Source organism: Dryobates pubescens, chromosome 8 (assembly GCF_014839835.1).
Source record: "Dryobates pubescens isolate bDryPub1 chromosome 8, bDryPub1.pri, whole genome shotgun sequence".
NCBI lineage: Eukaryota > Metazoa > Chordata > Aves > Piciformes > Picidae > Dryobates > Dryobates pubescens.
Genome location: NC_071619.1, coordinates 306761 through 334474, shown reverse-complemented (window position 1 = coordinate 334474; position 27714 = coordinate 306761). Strand labels below are relative to the sequence as shown.

Here is a 27714-nt window from a genome sequence, read left to right as displayed (position 1 = left end):
GTTGCAGTGCCCTGTGGCACAGGATGCATGCTGTCCTCCTTCAAACACTTCAAAACGTGGCAGCTCACAGTCAAAAAGTGACTTTTATGTTGTGCCTTGGGTATGATTTGAGCTTTCAGCCAAGGCACCATTCAGGGCAAAGACACTTGAAGCCTCAAGGAGGCTTTGTGCAACCTGGGCTGGGGTGAGGTGTCCCTGCCCAAGGCAGGGGGTTGGCACTGGGTGATCTATAAGGTCCCTTTCAACTCAAGCCATTCAATGAGTCTGTTGCAAAGTGCACATTTGTGTAACACCCCAGACACCAGCAATGAACATAATTACTCGTGACAATACAATGGATACACAAAGGCTCCTCTGATTATTCCACAACACCCTAAATCAGACAAGTATGAGTCCCAGGGTTTGACTGCTCTGCCTTTAGCTCTTTCAGCAGACATTTTTAATTCTCAAGAAAAACTGCTGTCATTCTAGATAATGAGTCCTGGCTCATTCCTGTACCAGTCTCCAGATCAAGCAGGGCAGTCCCTTCAGATTCTGCATTCACCATCACTTCTCTAGCTGCATTCTGTTTGACACAAAGTGCTTTTGTACAATTATTTGTATTCCTGATGTCTCTCCTGCCCAACGCTGTCACACACGGGTGCATTCTGCAGTCAGCACCAGCAGGCTGTGTCTCAAGGACTCAGCAATAATTACTTAGAGAAATACTGAACAAAATTATTTGCAAAATACCTTCCTACAAAAAAAAAAAAAAAGATATTGTTAATTTCCTTAATGAGTTTATTCTAGAAGTCAGATGAGGCAGACAGAAGTCGTGGCATAATTGTTACTGACTACATTTAACCAAAGGGAAGTAAATCAGTGTAAGACTTCTCCAAGAAACTACTCTTACAAACTTCTATAAAGCAATGGACCTGGAAGCTGACTCAAGGGGGCACAGCTACAGCAAAGCACAGAGCTTGAGCACAGCAGTCTGGAGGGCAAATTGGAAGTTCCACCAGCAAGCACAGCTCTGCCAGCCTAGGCATGCACACTACAGCAGTTAGGGGCTCAGCCTGCTGGCCTGGCACAGGGCACTGGGACACACTGCCCAGCTGACAGAACACGGGCATGAATTTCATTCTTCACTGACTGCTGGAAGCAGACATGCCCTGCTAGACGATTTTCCACTCCATGCTCATGTAATAAAAGCCCAGTGTGCTGAACACATTAAAGTCAGGATATTATTCCCTCTTGCCACTCCTTTCTCTTTACCAAGAAGGTTCCAGTGGAAGTTTATTCCCCAGCTTTTTGCCAGGCAATGAGGGATGGCCACCAGAAGGCCAGGATCTTTCCCCAGGATCCTTCCCCACTCACCCCACAAAATCAAGACATTTTCAGTGTACTTTTGTTTCTTCCCTTCAGCCTTGCCAGCAGTCACAGCCCCAGTATCTCACTGCTGGAAGCAGAAGGATGCGGAGTGCAGGCAGAAGCAAGGTTATGAGCTGTGAGTCAGTAATAAACCACTGATGTCTTTTTATGCTTTGGTTGTAAAGCTGCTGTGGGCTCACTGGCAGAACGCTGCTCTCTGTACACAACAAGCAGTGTCTGTGTGCATTGTTGAATAATGCAGCAAGTCATTTCCTCTTGTTGAAGTGAATGCTGAATTATTTACACTGCTGTCTATATGGTATTTGTCTGTCCCACACAAATGTAAACCACAAAGCAGAAACCAACACAAACTCTTGCAAATTCCTTGGCCAAAAGCAACCTTCCTTGTAAAAGTGAGGATGCTGGGGAATCTCCAAAGTCAGGAAACAGGGATAGAAGAGATGGCACAAGGTGGAATGGGAATAAAAAATAATGGAATCATAGAATGTTAGGGGATGGAAGAAACCTACAGAGATCCTTGAGTGCAACCACCTCTGCCAAAGAAGGATCACCTTAAGGAAGGTCACACAGGAATGAATCCAGATGGGTTCTCTGGAGACTCCACAGCCTCTCTGCTCCAGGTCTCTGTCACCCTCACAGTGAAGAAATTGTTTGTGATGTTGAGGTGAAACTTCCTGGGTTCCAGTTTTTATCCTTTGTCCCTTGTCCTATCACAGGACACCCCTGAATAAAGCCTGGCACCTTCTTGACAACCATCCTTCAGAGGGTGATAAACACTCATAAGATCTCCTCTCAGGCTGCTCTTTTGCAGAGCAAACAGCCCCAGGTCTCTCAGCCTCTCCTCATCACACAGATGCTGCAGTGCCTTCAGCATCCTTGCAGCCCCCTGTTGGATGCCCCCTAGTACATCTCTGTCCCACCTGAGCTGGGGAGCCCAGAACTGGACACAATGCTCCAGGTGTGGCCCCAGCAGGGCACAGTAGCTATCTGATATGTCAATATATTTCAGTATATATACTCAATAGTCAATACATATTTCAATATACTGCTGCTGAAGCCAAGGAGTCCTGCATCACTCTTCCCAATTAAAGCAGGCTCAGACTAAGAATTATGTTTATATGCAACAGGGAACTTGATAGCAACCAGAGGCTTTGCCACAAAAGCAAACAGCAGAAGGCAGAGCTGCCTGCTAGAGCCTTACAATAAACCACCACCAATTCAGTACCCACAATGTGCTACTCGGTGCCAGGCAGGAAGCTAAACAGAGTAAGAAGATAAATTCCACCACAAATGAAACCTGCAGGATTTCTCATCAGTCACCTGTGTTTGTTCACTGTGTGGAAAAGGGCTGAAATTCTGCTTTATTACTGCCAAACAAACATGTCACAGAATCCCTCCCCTTCCTCCTCAAGGACAGTTTGGGAAGCCTGCAATCACAATGGCCATAAAAAGCAATGGCTTTCGTGTCCCCAGACATATAACTGTAATTCTCCTTCTCTGTGCATAAGATCAACTAGATGGAATAGATTTCCCATGCACACACATCCTCTGGACATCTAAATGTGTGACCTCTTTTTCAGGTCACCAGTTGTAATAATGACTGCGCTCTCAAGCAAAGATCAAACAAATGCTGCTGGTACTTCTGAGGCTACATTTCACACCAGCTTTGTTACCTTTAATCATGGTACAGCTTTTCCTGCTACCACTTGCAGAGTGGCACGCTGCTTGTCCTGTGATAAACACACCTCAGACACAGCAGTAACACAACTGCTCCTCTCTTTGATGGGCTAAGGCACTTTGCTCCCTCTCTTCACACAATGTAATTAAAATGTGGAACTTGTTGATGCCAAAATTATGGACTCATCAGACAAGTAAAGGAGACTAAATCTATCAAAGGTAGCTATCTTCAATTCCTAGAAGGCAGAGAGGGATGGGGGAAATCTATCAATAGCTGTTCTTGCAGTCTTTCACTGAGCATTTATCACTGGCCTTAACCAGAGGTAGGAGAAGGAGACAAAGGTCACTGTGCCAGCTGAAGATTTGAGCTAAGATGGTCACATTGGGCAGGTCACAGACTAAAATACAGATGTCTAAGAGCAGTGAGAAAATAATCCACCAACTCTCATCTTAGATGGGACCTACAACTACCTGAAGGGAGGTTGGGGCTGGGGGCTGGTCTCTTCTCCCAAGGAACAAATGATAGCTCAAGAGTGAATGGCCTCAAGCTGAACCTGGGGAGGTTTAGGCTGGACATCAGGAAAAAATTGTTCACTGAACGGGCTGTCAGACATTGGAGCCAGCTGCCTGTGGAGGTGGTTGGGTCACCATCCAAAGCCATGCAGATGTGATGCTTGGGGATATGGATTAGTGGTGGACTTGGTGGAGCAAGGATAATGGTTGGACTTGATGATCATGAAGGTCTTTTCCAACCTCAGTGATTCTACAAAGCCCAGACAAAGCATGCTCCTCATCTGCAGCTCCACAGACAGGCTCTGCACTCTCCCTGAGCAAGTTCTCTTCAATCCCTGTTCTTTTTCCTACTGCCAGCAATGGCAGGCTTCACACCGAGGATGTGGTGTGTGTTGATCTGCTCATCAGACCTGAGAGGAATGAGCTCTGTTTCCCAAGGATTCTGATTGCTTCTGAGCAAAAGCCAGAAGATAGAGCTATTGCTATGTGCAAACACAGGAGCATTTGATGTTCTCTGTTGCTTCCTTGTTATCAGCAGAATGTAGCTGCTGCAATGTCTGCTCCCTCCCCACGTGATGAGAAGCAGTTTCACCACGAGCAGATACCTCATCTGAAGCATCACTCAAAGCAGAGAGGAGGCACATGTCCTCTGCAGCAGGTAGCCCTTGCTCTCCCTCTGTTACATTAAATGAAAACTACAGGTGCTGTAAAAATAAGGACCAGCATCTTTAGCAATAACCAATCAAAAGGATCAGGCCAAAGGTAGTACCTGATCTCACATGGCCAGTAGCTCCTGGGGAGGACATGGATCCTAATTTAATCATATCTAATGCCTTCTTTGATTAACAGCTCTGTTGTTTGAAGTCTCCCAATTGCTAAGAGAAGAAGGCAGGGATGAGACAGACTCCTTTCAGGAACACGAGGTAAAAAGCCAAACAAGAAACCCCTTAAGCCACAAGTAAAACATTCAGCAAACTGAAGGCTTAAATAATAGACACAAGCAAAGGCTCAGGACAGATCTAGATAAACATCCTCATTGCCTAAGTGCCTTCCCTGTCAAATTAGGAAGCTCTGTTTAATTCAGGTTCTCAGTTTGTGCTGCAAATGTTTTTTGCACTCTCAGAGGAAGGCTGATCCAACACCATCCACCAACAATCCAGAAATGAACTTCATTTTGGCAACAGTTCCCTCTCCAGAGCTCCCGTGGCTGTCAGTCACACGAGAGTTAGGTCTCCAAGTGAAACACTGCCCACGACCATACCATGACTCACATGAAGAGGAATGGAAACATGAAGGGGCAGAGTGAAGCTGGCAGAGTAAAACCTTCATAAAAGTTTCACATGAAAACAAACAACAACAAAAGAAGCAATATTTAGAAGCAGTGCAGCACAACCACCTCATTCCTCTTCTGGTCCTTCACTGCCCCTTGCAACGTGGCCCACAGCAGGGATCAGCTTCCTCCCTGCACCACCACAGTTCATCAGCCTGTGCAAGACACGTTTATGGCCTCTGGACACAAAAACCCTGCAAAGCTTGACCATTACAGGTGCTTCTTGGCTCTGGAGCTTACTGGAATGGACAAGGACTGAACCAGACCACAGGACGCAGGATGGTTTTGCTCTCAGACGTGGTCTCTAGCTGAAGTACTTGTGCAAGCATAGTGAAGCATTTGTACAGCATGAGGAAGTCACTGGGCAGGGTGCACCACTGTAACAGGCAAACAGTGCAAGCAATAACACTGGGGGGAAAAAAGGAAAGACAAAGAAAATGAGCTCAGGAAACTTTGCCTGAACTCACATCTATTTACCTCTAGAGAAATCAACCAGCTGCCAGAAAGAGGATGAGTCAATAAAAATGAGAATCATGAATCACTGACCTCTGCAACCTCCTTGCACAGACAACAAAAAAAGTGAAGGGGAAGGGGAAGGGGGAAAAGCAAAAAGCTATTGTAGTGGTTTAGAAAACCAGCAGGACAAAGCTCAGCAACCTCCTGCAGACCCAAGTTAGGCAAGGCTCCACTGTTTACTTAAAAAATAATAATATTTTAAAAAAATCAATCAATGCATCTACCAGGAACTTCAGCAATCCTCTACAAACATTGCCACAGCAATCCCTTGAAAAACAGTCACACTTTCCACGATGTGCTGTGTGCTCACAGCCCATGAGCATGCATTCAACCTGCTCAAACAGCTGCTGAAAACTTCCACAAGCGTAAATCTCTCTTTAAAGGAACCAGCCCTGAAGGCTTCTGAAGTCAAACTAAACCCCTTAACTGTTACTCAGCAATCTGTGGCTTGCTCCAGAGCCCAGCTGGTTCCTCTCTCTAGATCTAACCCAAACATGCTCTGCTCTTTTCTTGTCACCACACTGCCAGTGAAAGTGTCAGAATGACACGAGTCACAGCCTGCACTTGCCAAAACTCTAACAAACTCCCCTAAAATGAGAGCACCCATGGCTGTTTCAGTGACACAAGGACCAAAATGGGCATAAAGAGAGCTTGAGCAAAAAGATGATTGGAAGCAAGGAGAGCAGGAGCTTGTCCCAGATCAGCCTCAGCATGGCCATGCTGTCCCCCAGAACCTCTGATTACATATTCGTTCTGCAGGGCCTAGGTCCAGCCTCTGTGCTCCTACCATGCCACACCTGCACCTTCAGACTGTTTGATTTGCCTTGAAAAGGTGAAAATAATGACTGAGCTTGGTGTTACTCATTTTGACTCTGAGCTGCTTTTCACTGGAGAAAAACAGTCACAAAAATAATTCATTACTTCTGGGGCATTGTTTTGGATTCTTTCTTTTGCCTTTTCTTGTTTCCTTTCTTCTCCTGTTTAGTGTGCTTTAAATCAATCTAGATTCAGATCCATCAGTTCAACAAGGTTCAACCTCATGACGTTCTAGAAGGCCAAGGGCAAGGTCCTGCAGCTGGGTCAGGGCAATGCAGGCTGGGGGGTGGTAGAACTGAGGGGAGAGAGTCAGACCAGAGATAAGGAAGGCAGTTTTTACAGTGAGGGTGGTGAAACACTGGCCCAAGTTGCCCAGGGAGGTGGGAGATGCCCCATCCCTGGAAACGTTCCAGGTGAGGTTGAGCAAGGCTCTGAGCAAGCTGACCCAGATGCAGATGCCCCTGCTGACTGCAGAGGGTTGGACTGGATGGCCTTTCAAGGTCCCTTTCAACCCAAACCAGTCTGTGATTTTGGGCTACCTGCAGCACAAAAAGTCTAGACAGGGAAATAAATCTGCAGCAAAGCCAACCTCTGACCTTCTGCTAAACTCCAAGCTGTGCTGTGGTCTCCCAGTCAGAAATAAGCACACAGGTTTAGAAGACAAGGACCTGGTTTCTCCACAGGTAAGGCAGGGATGAGGGCTCAGCAGGCACACCACTCTCAGATGCACATAAGGACATGTCCAAAGCTGTTCCCATGAAGGTTTTATGAGGGCTGAAGAGAAGGGTAGGGATTTGGGGCATCAGCATCATCATGACTTCCCCAGACACACAGGTTCAAAGGCCCTGGAAGAAGTAAATCACTGCTGCCAGATGCTCAGTATGTTGTACCACGCGTCCCAGGCACCGTGAATCCATCGCCCAGCACCAGGGCAGAGCTCACACTGATGTCTTTATATCCTTCCTTTGGTACCAACAGAGCAAAATCCTCTTCTTCTCATTTATAAGGACACTCAGAGCAGAATTTTGCTTACAGTGCACACTGGCTTCCCAAATCCTGATCAAAACTTGCTGCCTGTGATGTGCAACATTTCCAGCAATTCATCTGCTCACTTCAGTTGGTTTTCATTCATCTCACACAGAACCTGGCTGCAGGTTTGTACTGGATGTGAAAATACAGCACACGGTACAGAAAGTTTGTCCTTCCACAAAGAGCTGCAGTGCAAGGCTGCTCACAGCCAAGCCAGGGTAAGCCACTGACAGAAATCACTGCACGGTCCCACCTTAGCAGCTTCTATTTGTTTGTTTGTTTTTAATTCTCACGGCAACCACAAGCACCTTCCCAACCTGTCTTACTCAGTTCCTGAGGTCATCCCATGAAAACAGAGATAAGCCAACACATCCATCCTCTAGGACTCGCAAATTCCCCTCGCCACGATCTGGAACCAGATGAAAAAGTTGTGGTGTTTGAAACAGAGGCAGCAGTCACAACCATCCACCAAAAAAAGAGTCAGGCTCTCATTACAACGATCGAATCACTAAGAGGCAGAACAGACATCAAATACTGCTGCTAATGGGAGTTAAGCTTTACCCCTTGCCAAGCAGATTTCCTTAATCTCCAGAAAGACAATGAATGTCAGACCCAGACAGCAAGAGAAGGTTAAATAACTGCCTCAGTGGCTCAGTGTCAGGGAGAATTCTCCAGGCTGGACTTGCCACATTCAACGTAAAAAGGGAGACATACTCTAAGGGGCAGAGTGAAACACAAGCTCAGGTAGTAAGGCTGGGCTTTTGCACAACTGTTTCTGTCACATTTTAACAAGATTAAACAGGCATTAGGGCTGCATTCCCAACACAGGACATCACATTACATGCACAGAGATTCTTACCTCCATGGTTCTTTCAAGGAAGGTATCCCTCCAGCAGCCCACAAGCCAGCCAAGTGCCTCTGACAAGCACTAAGGCAGCAGGGAAGCACGAAGCCTGAAGGCTGAGTCTGTTAGGAAGCTCTCCCACCCCAGATATTTATATCAAACAAATCCGGGGGGGTGGGGGTTGGCAGGTGGGAAAAAATTTCATGTCTAAATCCAGCTCCCATACGCCCTGCAGGCAGGCTGTAATCAAAGCTAAGTAAGTACTCATCTTCAGACAGCTCCAGAGGCAGGGGACTGCTGCAGCATTGCCAGAGTTCACTTCACAAATCAGGCTGGGGGTTGTTACTCCTCTCTTTTTGACAGCTGCCTGCTCTGCTCTATTTGCAGGCTTTCAAGTCTGCTTCATTGTTGGAGCCTCTGGACAGATCCTGCTGCAGCGTACTCAAACAGCTCTTCTGGAGCAACTCTCTCAAGAGAGATATGTGCTTTCCCTTCACGCAGAGCTCAGCCTTTTGACACTTAAAGACACTAAGGAAGATGGACACAGACTTTTTAGCCATTAGGGTGACAGGCCAAGGGGTGATGGTTTTAAACTAAAAGAGGGAGGTTTAGACAGGTAGAAGGAAGACATCTTTTACACTGACGGTGGTGAAACACTGGCCCAGGTTGCCCAGAGGGGTAGTAGATGCCCCATCCTGGAACCATTCAAGGTCAGGTTGGACAGGACACTGAGCACCCTGATCTAATTGTAGATGTCCTGCTCACTGCAGCAGGGGCTTGGACTGGATGACCTTTAAAGGTCCCTTCCAACCTAAACCCCACAGAACCATGATCCTGTGGTTCTGACAGCACACTTCTTGTCATAGTATCATCTGAATGTGAGGAAGCTGCCTGGGACAATGTGTTTACGTCAGCCACACTGTGAGGTTAGAATGGCTGCTTCAGATTTAGGCATCTTCCACCCACGTCTCTAGGGTTAGGTTTGCCTCACTGTGGAAGAGAAAGAGAAACCTTCCCATTCAGAGTGTCAGTTGAGTCTGATTCAAAGAAGAGCTGGAGAGCAAATGTGGCACAGCTGAATTTGCAGGCAGAGATCTTTGGGTCCTGAAGAGTTATTTTAAGCCTGAGTCTTTGTCTCTTTCATTGATTACTGGTCTATAAGCAGCACGTGGGAGAAAACCATTCCGAGACTCTTTCCAAAGGTCCTGGCAAGCTCCTCCAGCACACTGCAGAACAGTGGGCATTGACAGCCCTGTTACTCTGATTACCATCTTGTTCTTTTTACACATTTCATTTTGCTTGCTTTTTGCAGCTGCTGCCTCAAGTCAGTTTAGAGTGAGAAACATTCTTTCCACCATCTGAAATCTAATACTTTCTGCCACTTTGCAAATGGTATACAGTATAAATTGCTAAATTCTGTGGGTTGTGAGAGATCAGCTGCTAATTTGAGGCTGCTTTTGAGGGATGAATAACATTTGATGGAATAAATAGAACATGCATAACGTAATGCCTCTAGTGCCTGTTTATCTCCTGGTGTGGGAAAATGCTTCTGCCGGCGGTAGTGCAGCCAAATGGCATCGACTGGAGCATGATTCGATCTACCCACAGGGGTCACAAAGCAGCAGTCTGTCTGGAGGGGATCAGGCTGTGCCACACTGAGCATTGCTTTAAGCACAATGTTGGTGTTACCACTCTGGTGCAGCATGCATGCCAACAGCAGCTCATTTGATTGTTAGTGGCTGAGGAGGGAATTTCCTCCACCTCCAAAGGGAATTTTCTCCATAGAAGTTACTATCTTAACACAGCCATCTGAAGGCTTTTGTTATGACTCATCTGTGGTACCTTCTCCACGAGACATCCATTCAAATGGATGGAAAATCATCTCTCATCTGTCCATAAGCACCACGCAAGCACTTCTTCATGAATAGGGTATTTCATCTTTCATCTCGTGCTGAGTGGGCGAGAGGAAACATACACAGCTGCATCCTGAAGAGGCAAAATCACTATGCCAGGCTCTTGTTAAAGTTTCTTGTGAATTCAAACAAAAATTACCCAACTAAAACTGTTCACTGAGGCCAAATCACTGCTGTGGCTTTGTGGGAACCTTTGTAAACGTTCAACACCTTTCATTCTTCAGGAAACAACACAGCAGATAAAGCTCAGCCCATTGAAGCACAGGCTTGCTGCAAAGCCAAGCAGATTCAAAGTCCAAGTGGAGATACCCCAAAAGCTCTCTCTGTAAGATAGTTAAAATCCCTGCAGGTAACTACTGGCCAGAGTTCATGAATGCAAACCTTTCTGATGGAACACATTACAGCAGTTGTGGGAAAGGTTTATTCTGCTTAAGTCAAGCAATATTTCCTTCTCACATCCCCTACCCTATTCATAAGGGTCTCACTGCAGGCTTCAGCTCCATCACTCCTCATGTGCTCTAACTGTACAAAGGCAGAATCATTTCCTACCAGCCAGCTTACATCGTTCTGAAGGTGTTTCCACACAGCTTTACTCTATTTTGGGTTGCTAACACCACAGATCTTCACAGGTAGATCATACGCTTGGTGTGGAGGCCTCATCCTTGCAAGTGCTCAAGACCAGGCTGGAGGAGGCTTTGAGCAGCCTGGTCTAGTGGGAGGAGCCCCTGTTTGTGGCAGGGGGGTTGGAACTGGATGGTCTTTAATGTTCCTTCCAACTCAAGCCATTCTATGTGGAACCTAATGCCATTTGATAATGGATCAAACACTCAGTATTGTCCTTTAAGTCACCACAGATGAAGACCACCACTTCTGCCCCAGACGACAAGAATTCAAATATCTTCATTTACTGATTTCTGCTCTTACAGGAAAGAAAACGTGCTGCATTCTTCCACCAGCTGCCCACAACAGCCACAGCTCTGGACACAGTTTTCATCCTGTAGCAAACTCTAGGCCACCACATGAACAGTCCTGGCTACAACAGGAGCAATGAAGAGAGAGAGAGCCATGCTGTCTGGGGGACCCAGCACTACAGTGAGGGAAATCTGTTCCTCAGCCACCCAGTTGCTGGCCCCTGGGCTTGACTCTGTGTCTGGCTGCAGCACACTTGTTCTGCACTCAGAAAGCACACAGCCACAAACACTTCTGCATGCTTTAGGCTGTACTTAGCTGGACTGCAGATGGTGAACAAGACAAAAATCTGAGAACTTCCTGAATCTCCATTCAGAGAGTCCAGGAGAATAAAGAAAAGCAAACCACATACCCAGCTCTGCATAATGGTGAACAGAACAAGAAGATACTGGCACTTCCCCTCCCACTCTGCCTCTCCTGCATCATTTTCTTCAACACAAAGGCAACATCTAGCGTAGTAAACCAGATGCTCTATGGTTGTGGCACAGAGGCAAAGGCAAGCTCTCCGAGAGACTTTCAATGGAGATAGCTTCTGTTGCAGGGAGACTGCCTCAAACTCACCTTCCACTCTTCCTCTGCTTGAGCTGCAGAGGGGTCAAAATTCACTTCTTAAGGCCTTGCACTGAGAAACTGGAAGAAAGCCTCCCACCCTTGCAGGAGCTCCCATGTGGGACAAGTGCCTAGTTCACTTGGTGGTGCTCACTGATTCCTACCTGAACACTATACAGGGATGTCTGGGACCAGGATGACCCTTGCTCCTGCTCTGTGGGACAGACCATCTCCTGAGATGGCCCAGAAGACACAGATTTAATGAGAAAGGGAAAACTGTTCTTAAACACCCAGCTCCAGGCAGAAAGCTCTCAGGGCTGCAAAAGTCCTGTGTCTCCAGCAGCAGAGGGGCACAACTCTAAAGCAGTCAGTAGGAGGCAAAAGGCAGTTTTGTTTTGTAAGAGCAGTGCTTGCTGATGGAAATGACTCTAGACAAATCAAGGAGCACGTGGAGTTACTTTAGAACTTTGCAGCTGACATCAGATCAATATCAGTTCTGAAGCTCCAGTCCCTCTTTTTGAAATGAACCTTTCCTGAAGCAATGCACAGAAGAACTCTAAAAGGAAACAAATTCCATCAGCTGCAGTTGGCAGACAGCTCTGCAAAAGCAGATGCCTGGCTGTTAGCTCAGATTCTAATGCAGAAAAAATGAGACAGAACACAAACATCACAACATTCTGCAGGAACTGGAAGCATCTCCAGAACACTTCACACTACCAACAAGCATCTCCAGTAAACACACCTGCCAGGTACTGAAGTGCATTTCCATCCGCCTCGAGTCAGAGGCACGAATCTTGGGTTTCACCAGATTAATGCAGTGGCTTGGTTCAGGCTGCTAATGTATTCAGCGCTTCCAGACACGCAGGAGACTAAGATGGTATCAAAAGCATACAGATGAATTTGGAGGAGGTATTTTTTCATGTGATACAAACTAGAACTTCCTTAGTATGTCTTTGCAGTAGGGACTACACTGAAATAAAAAGTTTTCTAGGATCTCTTAGGGCTGAAGAGGTGGCTTCCAAGCCCCTTGATGGTTTCTAGGCACCACAAGGTAACACACCACCAAGGCAAATGCCTAAAACTCTAACAACTAAATGACAAGACAAGCTTCCAGAAGAGCAGTGGCCATTCCACAGCCATGTTTATGGCCAATAAAGCATCTCCATGACGTGCAGTAATCAGTATCCAAATGCAATGTGTCTGTCAGCAGCTCCATCCAGCCGATGCATCACACTGGAGCCCTTCCAGTGTCTCAGTTCCAGAACCACCTGAGGATGGGTCTGTGTTTGCCTGTCCTATCAATCATGCTGCCGAGTTACACCTGGGCTCTTTCACCCAAAGGAGGCATGGCAGGAGCTTCCTCCAGTGCCCCCCACCCTCCAGAGGGGTGTGAGCAACAGCCAGCAGCTGCCCGGAGAGCTGAATCAGTCACTGTCCCCTGCAGCCGCCACGCTATGCCCACAGCTGACGGCAGCAACATGCCATAACCTGCCACAAAACACCGCATCTTCCCTCAGAGCCTCGGGAGGGTGACTCAGCACCCAGCAGGAGCAGCCTCAGACACTGCAACACCTCCACCCTGTGTTAGTTCCTCTACCAGAGGAGGTCCAAGAGACACAAAGCTGCCCCTACCCCAGCAGCTGTTGCTCGCCCTAGCTTCAGCAGACATGACCCCAACGCCACTGCCTCAGCCTTGGCACACAGCTGTGACAGCCTGCATGGGGCTGGACAGTGGGGCTGGCACCCAGACTGCCTCTTTTAGTTGGGGCTTTAACCACTGATTGCTGTGGTACTCTGCCCATGAAAACCTTCCACCAACCTGGCTGCTTATAGAATCACAGGACCATTACAGCTGGAAAAGGCCTTTGAGATCACCGAGTCCAACCCTAACCCAGCTACCATCATCACTAAACTGGGTTTGAAGGGACCTTAAACCTCCTGCTATGGGCAGGGACACCTTGCACTAGATCAAATAGTTGAAAGCCCCATCCAGCCTGGCCCTGAACACTGCCAGAGAGGAGGCATCCACAGCTTCTTGAGCTCTATGAGTTCATCTCTGTGTTCCTGACTTCAGGGGGAGCTGGCATCTTGACTGTGACAATCCCCTTCTGCATCTCCAACCTGGTGTAGCAGCACAGCTGGAGCAGAGCTTTGAGCCAAAGAGAGACAACAGGGGAAGGCACCCAGGGATCATCTCTCTGGCCCTGATGGACAGACTCTTTCTAGTGGAAAAAATGAAAGCTGCTATGAGAATAACCGAGTCAGCCCTGCTGCTTCTACAGCAGCTACTGCACCAGCGTGTGGAGAAATGAGGCACGCTAGAAACCCATTTATTCCAGGTGTGGGAGAGAACTGAGAGCTTTACCACTGATCATTTCATCTCCTTTACAGCTTTCCTGCATGTTTAAGTTCTGAGCATTCAAAACATTTATAATCAAACCAGGGGACTTCAGAAGTTTGGAACAGACTAAAGCCTCAGCATTTCAGAGTCCTTCTCATGAAGTGAGAGAGTTTTGTGCTGAGAATATACTTCCACATAGCACAGCTCAGTGTTGTGAATTAGATTTTAATAACAACAACAGATCAGAACACAACCTGACAATTCCACACTGCTGCTTCTGGTACCTGTCAAAACTTGACTCTGAACTTATTCTGACTTCTCCTCCTACAGGTTACTCGTGCAGGGCTAAGCCAGGCCAGCAGAACTGAGCTGGAGCAGACAAAATGTATTTCACTCCTCCTTTCACAGCGAAGCTGCCACCCGCCCTGGAGAGCTAACTAAAGGCAGCAGCCTCACTGCAAGCATTCCTGCCACACACAGCAGGCTCGGGGGCACACTGAAGTGCGCTCAGACATGCCTCAGAGCGTGGCTAAGGCCCACCTGTGCCAGGCCCCTGGGACACAGGCAGTATCAGCCTTCCTGGGGGCACTGCCAGCAGCAGGTGTCACAGTGCTTTTCAAAAGTGCCTCTCAATTTGGGGGTGAGAGAGTGCCAGAGCACTGCCATGCCTCTTACTGCTGCTGCCATACAGCACAAAGTGGTAGGAATCCAGGGAAACTCTCCATCTCCTGCCTCACCACGCACAGTCCATTACATGGGGACCGGGGGCTTTGAAAGTCCCCAGCAGTCCAACTCCTAAATATATCATCTAAGGCAGACAGTGCTGCATCTGAATCTCCCCAGCAGTCACACTAAACACTTCCATAAGCCTGGAAGACAGAGGAGGTAATTTTTCCAACCCTTCCAAGCTGCCATCACACTCCCAGACCCAGTGCCCTCTGCACAGCAGTGGCAATTAGCAGTGCTCAGTGCTCTGGGGGCAGGTGGCACTTTCAGGAGCAATGGTGCAAGCTCTGCAGCTAGGAAGTGAAACCCTCAGCTTCATAAACAGCTCTGTCAGGGCAGTGGAGCACTCATTAACATAACTGCTTCCAGAGTAGCTTCTAACCCAGTATTTCACTGCATTTACAACATCGTTTCTTGTAGTTTGGGAGTGCTTTCCTCAGCTCTATCTTCCCTGAAGCACAGAAGAAAGCAGGGGAGGAATGTCTCTGTCATATACTCTGCCTGCAGGTAGTGAATGGCATGCTCGAGCTCATTTGTCACCACAGATGAAAAATGAAGGTTGGTAGTCTTTCAAAACAGCTGCTCCTGAGGACTCAAAAGCAAAATAATTTGGAAAGCAGCCCCCAGATCATTCACTGGAACCAGCAGATTTTACTCCCTCCAACCTATATGAGCTGCACAGAGTGAGTATGACTCCATCCCAGACTGAAATCTGAGGTAGGAGACACATCTAAAGCATAAAACCAGACTCCAGTGGGGAACAAATACGCCCCGACCATCAGCTTCAAAGAATTCACTCCATTGTCAGGCTTTCTGCTTCAAGTCCAGAACATTAAATTTCCCCTTTCTGAGACTGCCTTTGAGCACAGAGTGAAAAATAACTGAGCACAAGGCCACAGAGCAAGGTCTGCCCCTCGCAGCTCAGCATCTCTGGGGATGGGAGGAGCAACCCACTGCTGCTCAAGCTCAGGTCACCTGCCCTCTGCTCACCCTCCCTGCTGAGCCAGTAGTTGTCTCACCCTCCTCACTGACACTTTGTGCTCGCTGTGCTGGGTACCAAGTGCTCCTTTCCACTTCAGAGGTACATTCCTCTCTTTCCACCTTTATACTTTTATTTGAAGTCTTCAAATCTGGAGGGTGAAGTGGATCACCCTGTAAGTGGCTGCTGTGCTGTGATTTTAGACATGGTCCTTTCCCTGTCTGCACATGTGTCCACCTTGCTTCCAGCCCTGCGAGACTCCAAGGCTCACCTCACTGCTTTTAACTTGACTGAAGATGAAGAGATACTGAAGCCTCTGGCTGGAGTGCCCTCAGTGACAGCACAGTTCATAATGATAAATCTCTCCTTGCTGTAAAATGTCCTTTCATCCCTTTGAACTTTCAGGAAGCTTATTAATTATTTTCTTCAAGTGAGTTTCAAAATGTCACTGCTGACATTTAAGGCTCATAAAAAATGCAAGCCTGCCTTCTGTGTGAGAAAGGCATCCAGACCACCATGAAAATGTTTATCAGGGGAGACAGTTATCAATCCTGAGCACAAACAGCAGCAAAGCCACTACAGCAAGCTGCTATTCTTTTAATCTTTTACATACCAATGGCACAAAACAAGTGACATCTGGTGGCTACACGCTGCAGTGTAAGACAGCTCATGGCAGTGCTGTGAGACAATGCCGCTTGGAAGGGTCCTGCTCCTTACTAAAGCTTTTTAGATGTTTTCTTTACTTATTTTGACAGACACACTTCTGAGCCCTCACTCCAAGAATGACACTGAGTTGCTGGAGCAGGTCCATAGGAGGGCAACAAAGCTGGTGGAAGCTCTGAAGAACAGGGGTGGTGAGAAGCAGCTGAGGGACCTGGGGGGTGTTTAGTGTGAAGAGGAGGCTGAGGGGAGACCTTATGGATCTCTACAGCCCCCTGAAAGAAGGTTGGAGTCAGCTTCTTCTCCCAGGTAACCAGCCATAGGATGAGCTGAGATGGCCTCAAGTTGAGCCATGGGAGGCTTAGGTTGGGTATTAGGAGTAGCTGCTTTGCTGCAAGAGTTGTGAAGGATTGGAACAGGCTGCCCAGGGAGGTGATGCAGTCACCATCCCTGGAGACATGGCAGTCGGGTTTAGTGGGCATGGTGGCTCGGTTTGACAGTTGGACTCAATGATCCTAGAGGTCTTTTCCAACCTTACTGATTCTGTGGGACCCCTGGACATGCATGGTGACAACTGCTGTTACCTAATGAGAGCAGGATTGTTATCCTCACGTCAGGAAAAGCATGGCTCCAAGAGGGAATTAGCAAGGCGTGGCAAGGCAGTACTAACAGCTAGCTGGGCAACACCACTGAGGAGCAGACAGAGCCAGGCTGAAAGAAAGGCTGTGCAGAATTAGCAAAAGAAACCCTTCAAGTGCTCGAAGTAATTAATACCAGCCAGGCTCCTCTGACTTGTTTTTGATTAGATTTTAATTAAACCAAAAAGGAAATGGCTGCAATTTCCATTCTGCGCTTAGTAGCATCCTGGTGGCTAAAACTTTCACAAATTTGAAACAGCCTTTCCACTCCACCACAGCTTATTGATCCTCAGAGATGGTCACATCTAACCCAGCCAAGCCTCCAGAGCCTCAGCCTGCACTCCAGGCAGAAAGCAATTTCTGCTCCCCTTGTAACTCCTGCAGCCCAGAAATAAAGTTCTCTTGCAGAAAGCTGTAAGCCTCTCTTGGATCATTAATAAATGCTCTGTCAGTCAGCTATGCCTACAATTACAGCATTGCCATTTCAGGGCTGGTAACATCATTTTCCTCAGTAATAAGTATTTATGGAGAGGAAATATAAGCAGAGCCTAAATATTTATCAGCAGAGGAAGTTCAGAAATATCTCTGCACAAATAAAGCGGATGGCAGGCGAAATCCAGAGCCACGCAGGGCTCTTCAAAGGACGTGCTAGGAGGAACTTCATCTTCAGGCTGACATCGCTAAATCAAACTAATTCCTTCCTCCCATTCAATTGCCACATTAAAAAAAAACCCTTGGTGCCAAAAGGACAAAGCTAAAAACGTCCCTAAAGCCATGTCTGAAGGCTGCACTTGATGCCAAAGTCTGCCCAGCCTCTGCCCCAGACAGTGCAGCAGTGCAGTACTGCTTTAGGGTTTGGCTTTGGGGCTTCCCATCGCCTTTCAGTCCTAAGTAGGAACAAGCAACAGGACAAGAGAAAATGGCCTCAAGCCGTACCAGAGGAGGCTTCAGTTCAGTATCAGGCAAAATGACTTCCCCCAAAGGGCTGTCAAGGCCTGGCCCAGGCTGCCCAGGGCAGTGGCTGAGTCCCCATGCCTGGAGTGATTTCAAAGCCAGGTAGCTGTGGTGCTGAGGGGCACAGCTTAGTGGTGACCTGGCAGTGCTGCATTAAGGGTTGAACTCAGTGGTCTTAAAGGTCTCTTCCAACCAAACCAATTCACTGCTTCTATGCAATATCCTCAACAGGAATGCCCACCTGCACACTCTGCAAGGGGCAGACAGCTGCAGTGTCTCAGTAAAAGGGGACCTCTGGGACGACACAACTATCGATGGGTACTGCAGAGACAGATCATTTCCTTTTCACATTTCCTTATGGCCACCAGATGTTATCTGCACCTTAAGTCTTCCTGGCTGAACTTATGCACAGAAACACACGACTGAGCAGCTTCAGCTCCAGTCACCCAGCAAGAAGCAAACTTTGTAAGATCCCATTGCATTGACTTGAAAGAAGCCAGAGGTTCACCCCAAGAGCTGCTGCTGGGAATGCACACAGCATTTATATGAGCTCAATTGAGACCCTCAGGTGTTCTTGTTAAAGGCAACATAATGATAGCTGCTATTCCAGAATTATTTGTTATCTTCAAACAGACACAAAGAAGGTCATTAAAATACCACCGTGCCAGATTGCCAGTGAGCATGGCTGGGGTATTCTTGGTTCAGTAACAGGCAGGTATTTTCCACACAGAAACACACATTGGCATAAAGCTTCAGTCCATTTCCTAACACTGAAAAGCCTTAGAAATGGTAACAGCCCAGCAAAGCTCACTGCTGCTGTTTACATGCTTGACTCTGCTTGGACAGTGCTTATTTATTTATTTATGTATTAGCCAATACACTAGCAGAGCATGATAAAAAACTGGAAAGCTAGATAGATTACTACACCCACTTAATGGCTACCATTAAAAGAAAAAGCTATCAAAACCCAGCAGCAGCTTTTTATGCATTCTCCAGGAGCACACCAAAAGGAGTTATTGCAACATTCTGACTCTGACACCAAACGAGCACTCAGCTTCCAAAGCTGCACGCACAGCTAAGCAGCAGCGGGCTTGAAACCATGTCAGAAGGAAATGCTACACAGAGTTATTGAAATCTGGGGGTTTTTACAGAATCACAGAATTGTCAGGGCTGGAAGGGACCTCAAGGATCAGTCACTTCCAACCCCCCCTGCCACGGGCAGGGACACCTCACACTACAGCAGGTTGCTCACAGCCACCTCCAGCCTGGCTGCAAACACCTCCAGGCAGGAGGCTTCCACCACCTCCCTGAGCAGCCTGTGCCAGGCTCTCACCACCCTCACGGGGAACAATTTCTTCCTAACATCCAATCTCAATCTCCCCATTTCTAGTTTTGCTCCATCCCCCCCATCCTATCCCTCCCTGACACCCTCAAAAGTCCCTCCCCAGCTTTCTTGGAGCCCCCTGTGGAAGGCCACAATCAGGTCACCTCAGGGCCTTCTCCTCTCCAGACTGCACAACCCCAACTTTCTCAGTCTGTCCTCACAGCAGAGCAGCTCCAGCCCTCTGCTCATCCTCGTGGCCCTTCTCTGGACACCTTCCAGCACCCCCAGATCCTTCCTGTAATAGGGGCTCCAGAACGGGACACAGTGCTGCAGGTGGGGTCTCACCAAGGTGGTGTAGAGGGACAGAATCACCCCTGTCTGTGACCTGCTGGCCACACTTCTCTTGATGCAGCCCAGGATACAGTTTTGTTAAAACAATGGCTGGGGACTTGAGCTAAAAGCTACTCACTGCCAAATACTGGAGTGTTACAACCAGCTTGGGTTGACCAGTCCTACATCTGCAGCCACACTGCATGCAGAAGAGGACTCTGAACTTCTCTGATCCCCTTTCAGTCTTCTCCAGCCTAAACAGCCCAAGGTCCCTCATCCTGTCCTCATCAGAGATGCTCCAGTCCCCTCACCATCTTCATAACCCTCCACTGGACTCTCTCCAGGACTTTCCTTGACTTTTCTCTTTTCTTTTATTGACTGTTTCTCTTGACTTGGAGAGCCCAGAACTGGACCCAATGCTCCAGGTATGGCCTCACCAGGGAAGAGCAGAGGAGGAGGAGAAGCAAAACAGCCAGAAAACAGTTTCAGTGCCCACAGTTTGGAGAATTCGGATTCTGGTCTCCCTTTAAGCGGTGAAAAACAAGAGCTGAGTTACTCGTGATGTACCCTAATGCAAGAGAAATGCTCATGGGATTTCCATGGCTACCAACCTCTATTCCATTTTATGAGGGGCTGCATTTTTAACTCTGTTGGTCTCCTTAGCAATGTTCAAAAGTCTTCTCTAAAGTGCTAAACCCTCCCGTATTTCAAATAGCCTGATGTTAGAGAAATTGATTTTCTCTCTTGCCTGTAATCAAAGAGATGAACTTGGGTTCCACCATTCCCTTCTGCTCACCTCTCACCTCTCATTTCATGCTGAAACTGTTTAAAAGCTGGTATAAATAGCTTGGCAAAGTAATTCCAATACTAAATGTCAAGAGCCATCGTGGTTTCCTTCTGATTTATCCTTAGCTGCTCCTCAGGCAAGCCAATCCTCAACCTGAGCTACTGTTTTCATAGCTCTATAATTTATGACCTTTTGCAGCTAAATTATTTATTTTATGCATGGTTCCCAGGCGTTGCTCAGGGCATGAAGCTGTAGTCCTCGGTGCTGAAGGGCTCAGGAACATGGTTTTGTCTTTTCAGAGGGAGACCACCACTGTATCTCCTGTTGTAGTTCCTGCCAGCAACCTTTAATAATGCACAGCAGTGTTCCAACTGAGTCTTTTCATCTGCCCTCTGCACTTGCAATAGCTGCAGTTCAAACCCAGCTGTGTCAGTCTCATCCCAGGCCAGAGCTTCACAAAACAAGCCAGGAGACCCTGATACTGAGACACAACCTCACTGTGTGAACCTTCTTCCTTCAGGGAGCTGAACTGGCATCAGCTCTGCACGGGCTCCAAACCTGATGCCCACATGCAAACTACTCCTCTTCCACTTCAACACAGCAGCAGCCAAAATCCCTCCTGGAAATGGCCCCAGGAAATTTCCTCAGGCTTTGGCAACCAAGCCAGAGGGATGAACTGCACAGCAGCAGTCCTGCCAATGCAGTAACCTGGGACTGAAAGAGAACTTCTCACTTAACATGGTGAAAACCATCTATGAACAGCTGAGCCTTCAGAGAGCTCCTTGAAAATCCCAGCAATTTCCGGTTAATTATCCATTTCACTCAACACAATCTAGGTAACATTATCTGTTTAATAGATACACAGCTCAGCCAGAAGGCAACTTCATCAAGTAGCAAGCAGCCAAAATCAAAGATGTTGGAAAGGGATAATAAGGCATTTGATGGACTTGCCAAAAAAAGGTTGTTTTTAAGGCTTGTTGAAGACATTTCAGGAGATGGAGATGCCCTGTGAAGAGCTGGTCCTGCAGGCACACCCATCTCATTATGACACCCATGCCTCACAATCTGTTAAACCATCCTCCTCCACTTCCCCCCATCTTCAGCTGTACACACCCTGGCCCCCTGACTGCAGCACTCGAAGTCCTTCTCCTTCCCTGGATTAAGAACTTCTGGCACCCAGGGGCCATTCCGTCCTGGCCAGGCAGGGTAAGGTTTACACTAGGCACTCACTTTTCTTCACACCATGTGCAAAACCACCCAGAATCCAGATTTATGTTGTCTTTTTCTCATCTTTTTTTTGGTATCCCACTACTAATGTGGTGCCACATCCAGAGAACAGTAATGAAGTGCCTTCCTCCCCCATCTGAACCTGAACCGGGGATAGGGAGCACACAAGGGCATTGCCATCTTCAATGGGAGTGCTGCAAGCTTGCAGCTATTGTGTTGCCCATGTCCATAGCAAGCTGTCAACACCACCAGGCTTCACCCAGACCCTAAGTACACAGGTTGCAGGTAAATCTGTATTATTTTTTCCTAGGTATCTTACAAAAGTTTGCACTTTTCTAGAGCAATCTCATCTAGTTTCCTCCGTTCATCTTTGAACCTTACGTTTTATCTTCACTCTTCTTGTCTGATCTCACAGATGTCCCCAGGGAAAACTCACCTGTAGCATAATGACTGTGGTTACTTGAAGGAAATGTCCTTCCCTCCATGCCATGCAAACCTGAGAAGTCACCAGGACTAACTCAACCCTGGCAGATTCAAGCAGTGCACCCACAGTGCAAAACAACAATACAAAACTCTTCTCCAGTCTCAGCAGTTTCTCTGCATTTATGGCAGGACAGCAGGGCCCATTCACCCACACTGAACATTGAGGGCTTTGTACAGGAAAAAGATCTCCTTATGAAGCATTTTCTTCCCTCTTGGAAGGCTTCAAGCAAGGGGGAAAGGTCAGTTTGAGTATTTTGCTCTTTAGGTGCACACCTTGTACAACGAGGAATGACCTGCCTTGGAGACAGAGCTGGTATGAAAAACTACACTTATTTATGGACTGATGTGTGGTCTGATGAGTCCAAATGATGGCACTTTAATGAGCACACACCACGGGGAACAACCTTGTGGAGAAGCACTTGGGGGTGCTGGTAGCTGAGAAGCTGCCCATGAACTGTCAATGAGCACTCACAGTCCAACCCCAGCCTGATCGCTAGGCAGCTTGGGCAGCAGGGGCAGGGACGGGATTTTGCCCCTCTGATCCACTCTGCTGAGAGCCCCCTGCTGTGCTGGGGCAGCTCTGGAGCCCTCAGCACAGCAGACAGGGACCTGCTGGAGCAGGGCCAGAGGAGGCCACAGCAATGCTGGCAGGGCTGGAAGCCCTCTGCTGTGAGGCCAGGCTGAAAGAGTTGGGCTGGGTCAGCCTGGAGACCTTCTGGTGTTTTTTCAGTACTATGTACTGAGGAGGTCTACAGGTAACATGGAGACAAGCAAGGTCTTTGTGACAGGACAAGGGGTGATGGTCTGAAACTGAAAGAGGGAAAATTTAGACTACATAGAAGAAAGGTTTTACACTGAGGGTGGTGAAACACTGGCACAGGTGGGAGATGCCCATTCCAGGTCAGGCTGTCTGGAGTTCTGAGCAAAATGTCCCTGCTGACTGCAGGAGGGTTGACTTTTTAAGGTCCCTTCCAACCCAACCTATTCCATGCTTCTATGATGCTTTAAGCTCTAGAAGAGGAAGTGTACATTTAGTAGTATATGGTATATAAAAGAATCAGGGCCTGTGTCACTTCCTACCTCTCCATCACCCCATTTGCTTATAAAACCGAGCCCAGTTCAAGGGCAGAGCAGGACACAGAATGCAGGCACCTTGGCACCAAGGTGCCTTTCACTATCCCGAATGCTGCAGGGGCTTTAACTCCTTTCTCCAGACCAAGGGAGGAAGGCTTGCTGCACCAGGAGCTCCAGAAATGGTTCTGGAGCTGGGCTCATGTCATGGAACCCCATGGGGTGGGGCTTGGATGTGACCTCTTGAGATCATCTAGTTCAATGCCCTGCTAAAGCAGATTCAGCTAGCGCAGGCTGCACAGGATTGTGTCCAGGCTTGTTTTGAGTATCTCCAGAGAAGAAAATATCTCTGGCAAGTCCAGAGGGAAATCTGCAGGCTCACCACTTTAGTATTTGGAAAACATAAACTTTGGCCAGTTCAAGCTGTCCTGGGAATTTTAAGAAGCTGGAGCTGGGAATGGGAAGAGACAGGGCAATGGGTTGGGGTTTGCATGCTGACACAGGGGGACAGAGGGCGGGCACTGGGACAGAGCCAGCCACAGACCACTTACTCCTACTCACATTCATCATCACATCTGGTCTCCTACCACCACCACAGCTGCCCTGTTGCTATCACCCAGCAGTACCTGACTGGACATAGTTTTTGTTTCTGTTGTTTCTTGCAAGGCATCAGGCAGATCGCCTGATCAGCTCCTTCCAGAGGATACCACACTCCTTAAAGCAAGTGCTTACAAGCCACATCCAGCAGCTGCTGGAAACCAGGTGTAACATAAATTAATAAATATTCCACAGCAAAGCTCCATTAACTGCTTGGCCCTAAAGTGCTGCTCAGTGGCATGTCAGGCACAGCTGTGTAATGAAAGGATTACAGAGCTCCCATTGCGCCCTGCCTGCCGCACGCCAGCTCCTCTAGAGCTTTCCTGTCTCCCTTGCCTGGAAAAACCAAACTCAGCCACCAGGACAGAGCTGTAATCATGCCTTCAGCCCAGGAAACACCAGCCAAGAGGTGGCAGGCACCCATGGCCAGTGCAGCTGGGCAGCACACTTGGTGTTAGCCCCGGGGACAGCCTCATGTACTTCCCAGGGATGGGGAAGGGGTCAGCAGTGCCACAGGTAATGAGCTCCTTTGGGTGAAAGCGCAGTAGCAGTGGGGAGGTGGGTGCCACGCAGGCTGCTGGGAGATAAGGGCTTGTGGAAGCCTACAGATCCCTGCCCTGATGTGAATAGCTGTATTCAGACTAAACCTGGCACCAGGCTTTGTCAGTAAGGAAAACTGCACTTCACTAAAAAGCATAAATAAATAAGAAACACTAATGTGGGGGAAAGCTGTTAAAAAAGTAGTGCTCTCTTGTCAGGATCTGTCTTGGTTTTCCACTGCGCTTCGGATTCTTCCAGCCGAGCAACACGGTGGGAAACACAGAGGAAAATAGGTGGGTTAAGGGAGGAATTGAAGCCTAAGGACAGCAACAGCCCAGGGTGGAGCTCCTGCAAATGCCATGAGACACTGGAAACAAGTGTCCAAAGTGGCACTGGATGATTTAACAGCACATACCCTTGGGGTTCTGATTGTGGGATCTATAACCTTTAAGGATACAGAAAGAGTAATTAAGAGCTAGAAGGGTGAGAGAGCACACTGGTCCCTGCCTAAGGCATGGCTTCCTTCAGCTGAGTGATGATGTGTCTGTACTGGAGCAGAAGCCCTGCTCAGTGTCCTGGCTTCCCAAATCAATATGCCATTTGTATAGGACCAGACCAGTGCTGCCGGATAGCTCTGGAGCGTATCAGAGCGCAGCGCTAACGCAACTGAGCTACAGCTTCTGGAGCACATCAGCAAGCACAGGGAACAGGCAGAGTAGTCAAGAAGAAAGATTCCCTTCCTAGGAAGGAGGGGGTTAGAGGAACAATAGTATCATGTCAGCAATAGCTCATGAGCTTAGATGATCTTTAAGGTCCCTTCAAACCCAAATCATTCCATGATGAACTCAGAAAGAACTGGATCTTAAATACAACCCAGCACACAGACACTTTAGTACTGGGACACAACCCATCTTTAAACCATGTGAGATAATACTGCAGTCACCTGGGCTACCAACCTACCCTCTGCCCACTGACACTCCTGATTCTCAGCACTCCTGCGCAGGCTGCTTCAAACGGTGTTACAATACCAGCAGTAACTTACTTGCAGCCTTGTGGTGATGCCCACACGATCCTAGCCTTGCTTACACCACTTGTGGCTTAGGTAACTTCATCCTTTCACCTGAACCACATGAAGTAACTCAAACACTAGAGTTTGCCTCAGCCTTCTCTTTCATATAAACACCTACTTCCAGTTGAGCAGGGAAGATAAACTCCATTGCTGGCTTCTGTTGCATCAGTGGAATTAAGTGTCGTGTCATGCAAACCTCTACTGCTTCATCACGTTGCTGGATTTGAGATTAGATTTCCTATTACACAATCTGAGCCATAAAACTACTCCATCATCCATTTCAGGGGAAAAAGGAAAATAAATAAGAAAAAAAGAAGGTCGTTTCACTACAAACCCTTCACACAAGTAGTTTCCTCTTTTCTGCATTCAAATTGATTTTCTTTCTTTTGGCACGTGAGGAGCCAGATGAAGCCTTTGACTCGGTGCCCAAGAGCGAAACGGCACCGGCTGCAGCAGGGGAGCTCTCGGGGCAACAGACGTGCCGCCAGAGAACGGCTCCGGCACAAGGCCTCCGTCAGCATTTGCTGTCCACAGGCGAGCACATGCATTACAGGTGGGCGTGTCGGTAGAACACATACATCAACGTGCAGAGAAACACAGACCTACAGTTCCTGTCTCTGTGCTCTCCTACCGATGGAAATTTCCCTTTTTGCCAGAGATCAAGCAGTCCCCAGCCAGTATCAAGTGCAGTGCTGCTCAATTAGGCTTTTGTTTCTGCAAACAAGCACATAGGATTTTCAGTCAAACCTGCAAAATATTGACTCTTCCTGAGCACTGCCAGCAAACTTTGAGTTTAAGCTGCAAATCTGCTCAGCTCACTGCTCTGCTGTTTTATTTCAGCCACAAAACACAAAAGGCACGTGTTCGTTCTACAGCAGAGGATAATGATTTTTGGTCTGCCTAACAGTTCAAGAAGTGAAACCAGCCTGATGTCATATGCCAGCAGATCAATATGAGAAGAACTTTAGGCCATAGAACCATATAACAAAAAAACCTCAGACCAACATTCCCACATCTGAAAGTTTGGAAGGTGTTTAGATGCACCATCCTAGAAACACTATCGCCTGTTCCATCAGCCTACAAATCAAGCTGTGCCTCAGTCAAGCCACTGCAGAGCAGGGCTGGAGTATTACGGTGAAGCAGCAGAGACACAAACCACACACACACACAAACCCATACATGACACTACCGAGGTTCAGATGGTGAATTGTTGTTGAACAGCCTCTAACCATAATGACCCCCCACCGAACCTTGCCTGCATTCCCAGCAAAAGCCTGCCATGAAGCTATTTTTAACAGCCAGCAGCTTGCATTGAAGAAGCACCCCTCTTCCCCTGAAAATATTCACCAGGGAACGGCAACATCTATCCACGGCTTCATTCTAGGTAGGATGCGCTGCTGAAACTGAATGAACCTTTCAGAGACAGCCACTTCCAGGTGTCTGCTCTCCCAAACCCCAGTAAAACCAGCAGCACAATTAGCCAATGAACAGTTCCCCAGGCAAGCAGCAGGGATCTGCCCAACGCAGGCAGCCCGGCGAGGTGACAGCAAATTGCATTATCTTTTGTCATCATTCCGTCCTCTCCGGAGCACTAACCTGCCCAGGGGCACGGTTTAAAAGAAGTGTGTCCCCCACACACCCCTCCCCTCACCCTGCTGCGAAGCACGAGGGGATGCTGCTCCTGGGGGGATGCTGCTCCTGGGGGGATGTTCCACCCGGGCGATGCTCGGCCCGAGAGATGCTGCACCCCGGGGGATGCTCGGCCCGGGAGATGCTGCACCCCGGGGGATGCCGCTCCTGGGGGATGCTCCACCGGGGCGATGTCTCGGGGTGCCCCAGCAGAAGAGAAGGATGAAAGGGATACTCACTACCCCCTTGTTTCCTGGGGAGGCATCTTCAGCCTTCACCCTGGAGTAAGGCGGGGAACAGCCGGAGATGTCTCCCCACTTCCAGAGCTGGCCTGCCGGGGCCCCCGGGCCACCCCTCCGAGTATCCGTTGCTCCGTGCCGAGCCGTCCTAATACACCGAGCCGTGCCGAACCGCACTCCCCGGTAGCGCGGACTTGGCCGCCGAACTTCCCTCAAAGTCCTGCCGCCTCCGAACTTGGGGAGCCAGAGGCCAGGGGGATCTCTCCCCACCCCTGAGCACTGACCTCCAGCCGGCGGTGCCCCGATCCGCGCTGCCGCCTCCTGCCATCCGCGCCCGCCGCCTCCGCCGGCTCTGCCCTGCGGGGGGGCGGAGAAGGAGGAGGAAGGGGGAGGGAGAGAAAGAGGTGGGGAGGGAGCAGCCCCGTGCTGCGCAGCCCGGGAGGCGGCGTGATGCTGCCGCTCGGCTCGGCCCCTTCGGCTCCGCGGGGCGGGGGTCCCTAGCGGGACCCCCGCAGGGGACAAAGTGGTGGTGGTGGTGGTGGGGGAGGGGGGGCGGCAGAGCTCCACTGGCGAAAGGGCGCGGAGCCCCCACG

At 48.5% G+C, this 27714-nt stretch overlaps 1 protein-coding gene across 1 annotated transcript in view; it reads right to left on the bottom strand.

The window, feature by feature from the left end:
- Positions 1 to 27483, bottom strand: part of CHST15 (carbohydrate sulfotransferase 15) — a 48064-nt gene extending 20581 nt beyond the window's left edge. Inside the window, exon 1 of the mRNA XM_054163471.1 lies at positions 27406 to 27483. The gene's annotated coding sequence lies outside the window, so the exon portion shown is untranslated. The remainder of the gene's footprint in view (positions 1 to 27405) is intronic.
- Between the last annotated feature and the right edge of the window lie 231 nt (positions 27484 to 27714).